At 37.5% G+C, this 12,290-nt stretch overlaps 1 long non-coding RNA gene across 1 annotated transcript in view; it reads right to left on the bottom strand.

The window, feature by feature from the left end:
* The window catches only part of LOC131418155 (uncharacterized), a 40,714-nt gene that overhangs the window by 25,401 nt on the left and 3,023 nt on the right, over positions 1 to 12,290 (bottom strand). Inside the window, exon 2 of the long non-coding RNA XR_009222860.1 lies at positions 5,405 to 5,538. This is a non-coding gene — a long non-coding RNA (uncharacterized LOC131418155). The remainder of the gene's footprint in view (positions 1 to 5,404; positions 5,539 to 12,290) is intronic.

Genomic DNA, 12,290 nt, shown 5'->3' with positions numbered 1-12,290 from the left:
CAGAAACAAATTCTTTTTAAAAAAAAAAAAAAGCTCTTTTCAACTCAATGTATTTGTTACTAAATACATATGGTTTTGAAACTAACCCTAGATGGCAAATGTGTGTATACTACAATCAATTAGTTGCTGCCTGGAGCACTGAGTTGAAAAAGAGACTGGTTCTGAGGAGAAATGATCAGCTTGATTAGTAATATCTGCCATCGATGCCCCAATATCCCTATCCTCAGAATTGGGGAATAGTGGTTTTAGAGCCATCTATTTGCCATCCACACCCTACTTCCTAAGCCAGAATATTAAAATTATTTTATTGTAAATAAAATGGAACACAATATTAAGATAATGCATTATCTAATATATTCCCATTTCCATAAGTACCCTGTAGTACCTTCCTCACTCAAGAAAGCCCTGTTATCAAAAATCAGAGGCTGACCAGTGAAGAACTTCTTGACATCAGGCACGTCAGCTCTTGCACCCAATCCCGCGGCTTTGACATTCAATATATGCCAATGACTTCCTAATGTTTACTCTGCAGATTCAGAATCTTCCCTGAGCTTTGGATTATATTTCAATTGTTTATTAGACATTTTCATTTCAAACATGGAAAACTCAAGAAAAAAACTTCTTACTCTAGAAAGATTCCTTTTTACATATTTTCTATTCCATTAATGGCATTATTATGAACCCAGACTAGAACCTTAAAGTCATTTCTCTTTTTGTCTTTCAATCACTCCACACAGCCACCAAATCCTAGCAATTTTAACACTTGACTTCTATCTGTATATTAAACTAATACCTGTCTTTTGGTATTAGTTTTCTATAGTTGCATAACAAATTACCAAAAAATTTAGCAGTTTAAAATAACACAATTTATCATCTCACAATTTCCTTGGTAAGAAGTCTGGGAATGGGTTAGCTGAGTTAGCTAAGATGTTCTCATCTGAAGGCTCTGGGAAAGTATCTGCTTCCAAGCTCTTTCATGTTGTTGACAGAATCCAGTTCCTTGCGGTTGTAGAACTGAGATCCCATTTCCCTGTTGGTGGTCAGCTGGGGGCTGCTCTCAGCTCTCAGAGGCCCACACTCCATGCCACATGGCCCCTCCATCTTCAAAGCTAGCAATGGAGAATCTCTCCCTCATATCAAACTCCTTTCACACTTTGAATCTCTCTCACCAGGAAGATCCTAGTCCTTTTTTAGGAATCATTTGATTAGGTTGGCTCACTCGAGATAATCTCCCTTTCTTAAAGTTAACTAATTTGGGACCTTAATTATTTCTGCAAAATCCCTTCATAGAAGTACCAAAATAAATGCTTGATGAAATAACTGGGAGAAGGTACGTGTACACCAGGGGATGTGTTGGAGGGATTATGGGGGGGAATTCTGCCTACCACATTTTCTGTAGTCACTACTTTAGTTGAGACTTGAACAATCTCTCTATAGATCATTACAATGACCAGCTGACTCTGTCTTGAATTGGATTCTCCCAAAAGCCGAACTTGAGATAATGATGCAAGTGAGGGCAGTCTATTTGCAAGAAAAGCCCAGGAAACACTCATGAGGCAGTAAGGAAGTGAAACAGAAAAGGAAGGAAACCAATACAGGGTATTTTAGCGAATATGTTACCACTGTGAGCAACTGAGGTTCATCACTGCTGAGGAGTATGAGGCAGCTGGGGTATTTGTCTTCCAACTCCCACCGTTATTGCTTGAGAGCTGCTCCTACTTGCTACGTAAATGCTCTCTAAAATTTTCTTTTCTTGTCTAACTAAATAAAACACAGATCTGATCCTGTCATTTCTCTTTCTAAAGGTACCTATCTGTTCATATAATCAACACTTATCAAGTACCTGTGATGTGCAACGCCCCATGATAATCACTGTGGATTAAACAGTGAAAAGACAGTCATGTATGCAGCTTATAATTGGAGCGGCCCCAAAAATAAGCCACAAATTCCTTAGCATAGCCCATAGGTCCTCCAAATTCTGATGTGAACCTCTTTTTGCAGCATCACCTCTCACCTTCTCCATTAAAAACATCCTCCATTCAGGTCACCCAAAGTTCTCAGTGTTCTTGGAAAATGTTGTGCTCTTTCATATTTTCATCAACTTTGCTCAACCTAAAATGTTTTTCCCTTCCTGCCTTCCAGGGAAACTCCTATAAAATACCTGATTCAAAATCTACTTCCTCTGTGCACCATGCTGACACCTCTGCCTCAATAGCATTTATCACTCTTATTGCCCACATCTCAGCGCCTGCTGCAGAGGAGGTCCTTCTAGAATAAATGCACTAAAAAATCATGACAAAATGCAACAATATTAGATTGCATCCTTTCTGATATAAAGAATTTTTTTAAGATTTCTTTTTGTTTTAGATTTCCATATATGGTATTGTTATTGGTTTCAAGTATGTATCTATATAGACAGATAGAGAGATACACAGATAGGTAGAAAGAAAGAAAGAAAAGTTGAGATGGATAAACATATATCTATGAATAGAGAGATACATAGATATAGAGATAAGGCAAAAATAGTAATTTTAATAAATATTTTTAGTTGGTTTTTGATATTCTGGGATTCAACACAAGAGTCAGCTGGTCAATGTGTCCCTGGGGTTATTTTTTGTTTTTTTAACTCTATTGAGGTGTAATCGACAAATAAAAAGTGTATATATTTAAGGTGTACAATTTGATGTTTTGATATATATATATACATTGTGAAATGATCACCACAATCAAGCTAATTAACATATCTATCACCTCACATAGTTACCTTTTTTTTAATGTGGTGAGAACATTTAAAATATACCATTTTAGCAAATTTTAGATATATATATATATATAAAATATCAGGGCATGTGTTTATATACATATATAAAATACAGTATTGTTAACTGGAGTCACCATGCTGCACATTAGATCTCCAGAACTTATTCATCTTGCATAACTGATACTTTGTATCATTTGACCAATATCTCCCCACTTTCCCCACCCCTCAAACCCTGGCAACCATGATTCTACTCTGCACTTCTATGAGTTGAACTATTTTAGATTCCATATATAAGTGAGATCATGTAGTATTTATCTTTCTGTGACTGGCTTATTTCGCTTAGCATAATGCCCTATAAGTTCATCTATATTGTTACAAATAGGAGGATACCCTTCCTTTTTAAGGTTGAAAAAATTCCAATGCATATACTACATTTTCTTTATACATTATTTCTCAATAGACACTTGGGTAGTTTCCATATCTTGGCTATTGCGAATAATGCTGCAATGAACATGGTAGTGCAGATATCTCTGAGATTATGGTTTCATTTCCTTTAGATATATACCCAGAAGAAGAATCGCTGGATCATATGATAGTTCTACTTTTAATTTTTTGAGGAACCTCCATACTGTTTTCTGTAATGGCTGTACCAATTTAACATTCCCACCAATAGTGTACAAAGGTTCCCTTTTCTCCAAGGTCCTCAGCAACACTTGTTATTTTTTGCCTTTTTGATAACAGCCATCCTAACAGGTGTGAGGTGATATCTCATTGTGGTTTTGATTTGTATTTCTTTGATGATTAGTGAGGTTGAGCACCTTTTCATACACCTGTTGGACATTTGCATTTCTTTTTTTGAGAAACATCTATTCAGTTCTTTCTCATTTTTAAATCAGGTTGTTTTTTTGCTACTGAGTTGTTTGAGTTCCTCATATATTTTTAATATTAATCTCTTATCAGATATATGGTTTGCAAATATTTCTCCCATGCTTTTCACTTTGTTGATTGTTTCTTTTGTTGTGCAGAAGCTTTTAGCTTGATGCAATCCCACTTGTCTTTTTTTGCTTTTGTTGTCTGTGCTTCTGGGGTCTTATCCAAAAAATCACTACCCAGACCAATATTGAGAAGCTTTTCCCTGTGTTTTCTTCTAGTAGTTTTACTGTTTCAGGTCTTATGTTTAAGTCTTTAATCAATTTTGAGTTGATTTTTGTATGTGGTGTGAGATAAGGGTCCAATTTCATTCTTCTATACGTGGATATCCAGTTTTCCCAGCACCATTTATTGAAGAACCTGTCCTTTCCCCATTGTGTGTTCTTGGCACCCTTGTTGAAGATGCATGGATTTATTTCTGGACTCCCTATTCTCTCTCATTGTTCTATATATCTGTTTTTATGCCTGTACCATCCTGTTTTGATTACTATAGCTTTGTATTATAATTTGAAATCAGGAAGTGTGATGCCTCCAGCTTTGTTCTTCTCGCTCAAGATTGCTTTGGCTATTTGGAGTCTTTTGTAGTTCCATGTGAGTTTTAGAATTGCTTTTTCTATTATTGTAAAGAATGGCATTGGGATTTTGGTAGGGCTGCATTGAATCTGTACATTCCTCTGGGTTGTACGGACAATTTTAACAATATTAATTCTTCCAATCCATAAACATGGAATGTCTTTCCATTTATGTGTCTCCTTCAATTTCTTCCATCAATGTTTTACAATTTTCAGCATATAAGTCTCCAGCATATACCTCTTTGGCTAAGTTTATTCCTCAGTTTTTATTCTTTTTGTTGCTATTGTCAATGGGAGTTGTTCTTAATTTCTTTTTCAGATAGTTCATTGTTTGTGAATAGAAACACACTGATTTTTGTACGTTTTCTATCCAGTAACTTGGAGCTGGTTTTAAGGCTGAAGGTCTTGTAGACATTAATGATGGATAAGCTATGCCAAATTTTCAAATTCATGTAAACAATATCCCCTTTCTTTTGAGAAAGACTCTTGCTCAACATATCTTCATGTGTTTTCTTTTCTTCCTAGACCAAGTATTTGGAAGTATATTGATAAATGTATCTGACTTACTGAATGTATCTGACTTACTGAAGGCTACATTATTAAAAAATTCAGCTTTATTCCTTGAAGCCCAGTGAACAATGTAAAGCTGATATAAAGACTATACTTTCAGGGATCATTTGCATAGTTTGTAAAGCAGATATAAGTAATTTCTATTAAGTACTATAAAGACATTTAAAATCACAGAAAGCCTATATAGTAAAAGATGTATTTTAACCGAAAAAGTCCCACTCATACTGCCACTAAAAATGAACTTGTGGACTCAGAAATTTGAGGTACATAGTTGGGATTCCTTTTGTTTCCCTTGAGTCTATCTTGGTTCAAGAAAAAAGCCAGTTCTAGAATACATTTCTCTTACTTGAAACTTTCCTTGTAACAACTGTTAGTGAGCTCCTATTATATGCTAAGCATTGAGCCGTGTGTTGAGGTTTCAAGAATAATAAGATTGCAAGAAATACATTGAGGAAGAAATGTTACTTGTCTCCATAAATATTACTTTGTCTGAGTAAATATTATACCCAACAGGTCCAGAATTCTTGAAATTCAAATAGGAAAAGCCTGATTTAATGAGATTTACACTTACCTGCTAACAGTATCTTTCTAGATTTCAGATAATCAGGAAGCCTATGTTCATAATCCAAAAGAATACCTTCCTGGGTAAAATAGGCAAGATCAAAGGTGAAGAAAAGCTTACAATACGTCCTTCTTTTTAAGTTCCTATAATATTAAAAAATGAGGAAATGTTATGATTTGATTTAAAAAACTGCAAAATATTTTAGATATTTACCCTAAACATGCAACACTTTTATTTTTAAAATATAATGCAATATAAATGTGATATTCATAAAATTATCACGTATTCATAAATAACATTACTTCATGGTTCATTGGAGATTGTATGGCTCAGTAAAAAGGATACAAGTTTAAAGCTGTAGAATGGATGTCTTCGGATTCATTTTTGACCTCTATAGCAGTACGCTTGTGTGCACAACCTCATTTGGAAAATATGTCAAAAGCCTTATTTATAAATTCATTTGAAGGCAGAAAGTGTAAGTGTGAGGTCACACTGAAGGGCCCAGTGACATGCCCTGGTCAAAAAGGGGAAAGTGCCTGATATTGTGGAGTTGTCATCATCTAAAACCGTGGCATACATGAAGAGTATTTTACTTCAGAAATACTCCATGTCTTTGAGAGTTAAGACAAGCTTCCCTCTCTGCATTCCCTCTTCTCACCCACAAACCAAAATCTTTCCTGCCATTAATCACGACAACCTCTTTTTAATAGAATAGAAAATATTCTATTACCACCTAAAAAACAATATACTTGGCCTATGACTCATAATGGTGATTCCCAGTCAGAGGAGAATGTAATAGCAGGGCTAGCAGAAATTATACAGATATCTGGAAATAAAATCAGGAAAGAAAAGAGGGAGGGAAGAAAAATGGAGGAAGAGAAGAAAAGAAGGAAGGAAGAAAGGAAGAGGAGGAGGAAGAAGGGAGGGAGAAGAGGATGGAGGGAGGAAGAAAACAACCATATTTTTCAGGGGAGAAAGGACAGGAGACTTTGTCTAACAGGGCAGAAGTAGAAAGATGCAAAATCTCCCTGGCCTTTCCAACACAGACACTGAATCTCTGGCTCTAGACCGTCCCAACAATGAAACGATAGGAGAATTCAGGGCCCGGGCACTGCTCCGGCATAACTGTGGACAGATTTTCCCCCATATGTTTACAGAATTCCGAAAGCACAGAAATAGCTGTTGAGCTCTAAGCAGTTTTTGTAAAATTACCCTAGCTCGGAGATGTTTTCATTCTACCCTGGGGACTCTTTGGTGAAATCTAAATAAGTGGAAAGGTTCAGCTATTTTGGAGTTTTCCTTGTGCTAAATAATATTCTGTAGATTGGATTAACAGCAGAAAAAAAATGTAGATATTTTCACATTCACATAAATCAAAATGGCTGAATGTTTAAAAACAAACAAAAAAGTGCCCTCAGGCTGAAACCAATTATGGAAATTCTTAGCCGAAAGGGATAATTTATTAGATCATTTATAATGAACACAACGTGCAAATGAAAACTGGTGTCTCTGACCTCAGCTACCACAAACACTACGATGTTTTCTATTTATAAAAATGATCACAATACGGTTTGTGGAGGGCCTGTGGGTAGGAAGATCAGGCTGAGGGTCCACAAGAATCATGCCTGGTCAACACCATGTGTCACTTCAATTCTGGAGACAGTTGGCTGCACAGTGTTACAGCTGTGGGTGACTTTTCCTTCTCCTGTGATGCTATTCATTGACTTCATCAGTTCTTAGCAGATTTTTTTTTTTTTAATTATTCTATTGAGGTCATATTGGTTTACAACATTGTGTAAATTTCAGGCGTAGATTATTATATATCAGTTTCTACATGGACTGCATTCTGTTCACCACCAATAGTCTAGTTTTCATCTGATCACCATACATATGTGCCCTTTTACCCCTTTCGCCCTCCTGTCACCCTCTTCCCCTCTGGTAACCGCTCATCTGTTCTCCTTATCCATGTGTTTGTTTATCTTCCACATATGAGTGAAATCATATGGTGTTTGTCTTTCTCTGTTTGGCTTATTTTGCTCAGCATAATACCCTCGATGTCCATCCACATTATCGCAAATGGCACAATTTTGTCTTTTTTTATGGCTGAGTAGTATTCCATTCCATATATATACCACATCTTCTTTATCCATTCATGGGATTATTTTTGAATTAATTTTCACAAGCACAATGAGAACAACTCTCTTCACCTGGTTGGTTCCCACTCATTCTTCAGATAGCAGCTCAAACATCACCTCCTCAGAGAAGCCTTCTCTGACCACAAACCCCCAATAAAATCAAGCTAAATATTACGTGTTACAGCCCCTAACCAGTGTCTGTCTCTCCCTTACACTGAAATTCCCTGAAGTGCAGAAACAATGTCTATTATGCTCATCATGATAGCCCCAGTGCCTAACCTTTAGCAGATATTCAGGAAACATTTGTTGAATGAATGAGTGAAGGAAAGAAAACTATCCCTAATTTCTAGAGAATATAATTGCATTGTTAGGAAGATTTTGACTACAAGTAACCAAATACTCAACTGAACTTAGTAAGATGCCCAGAGGCAGATGTTTCTAGAGTGGGTTAACTGAGCAATTTAACTATGTCTAGGCACTGAGTTTACTTCACTATCACTCGCTAGGTTTTCTCCTCATCATCAAGGATGGCTGCCACAACTATGAGCACACATCCTCACACAACTGGGTTTAAAGCGAGTAAATACAGAGGCAAGAGATCACTTCTCAAACATCAGTCTCTTATTAAGGAAGAAAATCTTTCCTCAGAGATCTTCTGAGCAAACTTCTCCTTCAGTTCCCACTAGCCAGGATATAGTCACATGCCCTTAGCCTGCCTGCAAGGAAAGCTAGGAAAACAAGTGTCTGGCATTTTCCATATCTATAACAGGGGGAGGGCTCTGTGAGCAAGAAGAAAGGGTGGGCAAGTGGCTATTGGGTAGCAACCAAGAGTCTGCCAGAGGAGCCTATGATTGTATTCTGTACTCACAATTATTTTTTAAATATGCAATTAAAATGAGTCCTGCTATGCCATAAGAACAACGGAAGAACATGTCCTGCATATAGATTTCCCTGGTCGAAAAAGGCAGATAAGCAGATGAATCCAAAAAATACTTCATGAATAATTACATCCAATATCTGATAAGAAAAGAACCCTGTCAACATGATGACCTTGAAATTTTTCTGAACTCTATTAGATCAGAGAAATGTACCAGAAATGTATCCTGTTTCATCTCGCCATCCATTGGCTGATGTGATTTAATTGGTGGCTGCCGTACATTAGTGGCTGTCATAGCAAAATGCTTTTGTTGGATCTAAAGAAGTAGTACTTTGTGCTCTTGTTGATTCTTTTTTCCCAATAAACATAAAAGCTCTTTCAGGTACCTACTAGACCAACCAAAACACTCAGTGAGCACCATCAAATAGACGTTGTTGGGGAACCAAAAGGATCAGAGACTGCTTGATCTTAGGTATAGCATCTGTCATGTCTTTGCAAGTGTACTCAAAGATTATTGAGAAGTCAAAAGACGTAGACTACAACTAGGATATACAAGTAAGTACTGGGGCCTTGGGGAGAAAAAAGAAAAAGAGGAGGATTGGCAACAACTGCTAGCTCAGGGCCAATCTTCCTCAAAAAGAAAAAAAAAAATAGATGCAGAGACTCAACTCATTTTATGGCCGGAATGTGGGCTTTTATTTAAGTGCAGATTCTGGAGACAGAACTTATGTCTTTTACTTCTGCTGTCCTGATTAGCTCCACTTCTAAACCTAGTTTAAAAATACCTCAATTACCTACAAAGTACCAAAATATTCCATTTCAGTTTTGTTGGCAGGAATTTGACATACCTGGGAATAGAAGCCAGCCTGTAGAACTTACTTGGAGATGAAGGATGAGTTCCTTCTTCAACTCAGAAAGATAGAAACACGAAAGCCCCACTCAAGGTCTTCCCAGATCTGGAAGATTAGTGTCTCTACTATTCCTTCGAACCATTAATCAGATCTGGCAAATTCATTCATTAGTTGAAGCTCAAATTAGTATTGACAGAGAGCTGCAATTATGAGCTCTCCTCATCGTGGGACATCTTTACAAACCACATCTCTTGGGATCACCTGAAATTTTGAGCAGGTATGAGGAGCAACCCCCTGGAAAATCTGTCTAGTGGTTTGCTATTACAGGAAATTTCTGGTTTATTTTGTGGCTGTTTCATAGGAAAAAATTGCTGATTGTATTATTTAGGCTTTTTTTCCTGGCTACATCATTACCTATTATACTTTATCTTCTCTTAAACTCATTTCTTGTATTTACACACCTTGCTATTTTCAAAAGTTGAAAACCATACCTCTCAAAGAATACCTTTCTCTTTTCCATCCATCCTGCAAGGCTCCACACACACGGCCCCTCCCTCATTTGCAGCGATTCACATATTGTTCGATGTGATGTGATGAGCCTCTCAGAACACTTAAGTGAACACCAATGGAGGTTGGTTTGTTCATGTGTGTAAATATTAGAGATGGCAGCATTGCTCTTGGGAAATTTGGGAAAGGTTTAATATTCAAGACTTCACATTTCCCAAAGTCATTGAAAACGTCTGAGAGAATTGAAACATATTTAGGATACACTAAAGTAAAAAAGCCAAGGAAAGGCATGCAATATGTTTCCTCATGTTGTCCAAAGGTCACCAGCAACAAAATTAACTGAAGAGTTTGTTTTAAAAATGCAGATTCTTGGTCTTTTGCTGAAATGTACTAAATCAGGCTCACACAGGGTAGGATTTCAAAATATGGGCTTTTGAAATCTGTTATTTTGCCTCCTTCTCAAGGTGATTCCTACACATCGTTGGAGAACTGCTAGCATAAGGCATTTCAGTTCTATCAATTTCCCTGATTCATCGACCAATCTAAAGCAGAGGAGGTGAATGGGTGATCAAAAGGAGGCAGAAGAAAGGTGGTAGTTTCTAAAGTACCCTTCTTAGTGTGATGTTTTTAAAAGCATAAAGCAAAATAGATATGATTATGAAGAAAATAAATTGTATTAAAGTATAATTCCATCTATGGACACCTTGGGGATCTGTGAACACCAGAGTAAGAATCCCTGAACCAAGGGATAAAGTAACCCAACTATCAGAACCTGCTAAGTGGAAATGACAGATCAGATTTGGTTAGGCACTATTTGATACTTGCAGTCTAATTTATGATTAGTTTCAGCAGGAGAATCGAAAAATGCTTCAAAGGTAAGAGTCAGTGAGGATAATAACAAAAATGTTTAAAGATGGAACCTATAGCAAATATGTAAAACACATACCCCATCTCCTCTGTCTTCCATCTCTCCCTTTATACTAGATACTTTCTCTCAGTCTATACAAACAAAAAATTCTCTTCCATTTTAAAAGTCACACCTTGGTCCTACATCTCCCTCTAGCTACCATCATAACTCTCTCCTTTTTTTCTTAGTGAAGCTTCCAGAAAAATCATCTCCACTTCATTCCCCTCTCGCCTATAATCTGCTGTCTGTCCCTATTTCACCATTGCTGTTGTTTCTGCCAAAGTCACCAACATCTGACACTACTGACCACTCCTTCTGCGTACAGTTTACTCATTTAACTTCCTAGCTCCTCTCTTCCCGGTTTTCTCACTACTTCAGATGTTTCTTTTCAGTCTCTCCTCCATGGGCTCCTATTTCTCCATCATCCCTAAAGGGTATCTCATTACCAGTCTCTGTTCTCAATACTCTTTCCTTCACACTTTATCTGTCCCTCCTGTCCATTCCCAGATGCTGCCTTATTTTAGGCCTACATCTTTATCACTTGATTTATTGCATTGGGTACCTAACTCACCTCCCTGTCGTCAGCTTCCTTTCCGATCCATTCTCTACCCACTCTTTAGGTGGAGGTATTTATTCTCCTTGGAGCTGACCCTTTCTTTGGTTTTCATAGCATTATTTGCCCTAGTTTTCCTCCCACATGTCCTCTATGAAGCTGCTCCTGTCTACGTGAGGTATCTCTCTGTGTGTCCCCAGAGTACCCTGAAATCTGCTTGAAGCTCTCAAAATTGCCCCATCAATGATCTCCCCTTCTAGACTATGAGCTGTGATAAGTGCATGAAGGAAAAATTTCTTGAACCATCTATGGGACAAAGGACAAATGCACATTCTATTTCTAAGAGGTCTCTGGGTCCCTGGAGAATTGAACTGACCCTGTGTGATTCTTAAAGATTTCTTTTGTCGTCTTACCTGAAGGCTTAAACTAGAAGTAACCTAAGAAGTTTACTTCTTCTCTTCCTTTCAAACACTGGTCTTGACCCCCCAGAGAGAACACTCTCATGGCATGAGGAATGCCCCTCTCCCCTAAAGTCTGGAGTCAGCCTACCCCTCTTCACAGGCTATATTTCCTTTACCTGAATCCAACATGGCCTTCTCCAATCAAGCCCACTTACTGACTACATGGCAGGGGAACAAAACGGGCTCCTTTTAGAAAAAGCTTTTTTCATGGCCCAATTTTATTTCCATTCCCTTTACTCATCACTCTGAAAATGTTACCACCTTCTCAGGCCAAGTGGCCTCATTGGGTCAACCTGGTTTTCTTGAGATTCATAGCAGAGCTCCTTCTCTTTGAGGCTGGCACGGCAGTGGAGGAGAAAGATTTGTGCTCCCCTAGTCATTCTCTGGGACAAATAGTCAAGGAAACTATGACAGTCTTCTTGTTCTTCTCCTTCTTCCTTCCCTTCATGCATTTTACTTCCACCCCAACCTCCTAGAGTTAGCATATAAGATACCAAGGAAAGGAGAGGAAGAGAAAAAGGAATAGAAAGAACAAGAGAGGAACAAAAATTCAAATAGCAGAAGACTGTTAAGTATAAGAGAAAAGTTTTCATTGGCCTTCTCA

Source organism: Diceros bicornis, chromosome 19 (genome assembly GCF_020826845.1).
Source record: "Diceros bicornis minor isolate mBicDic1 chromosome 19, mDicBic1.mat.cur, whole genome shotgun sequence".
Classification (NCBI taxonomy): Eukaryota; Metazoa; Chordata; class Mammalia; order Perissodactyla; family Rhinocerotidae; genus Diceros; species Diceros bicornis.
Note: the sequence above shows the minus strand (reverse complement) of the source record. Positions and strands in the feature narration are given on the sequence as shown.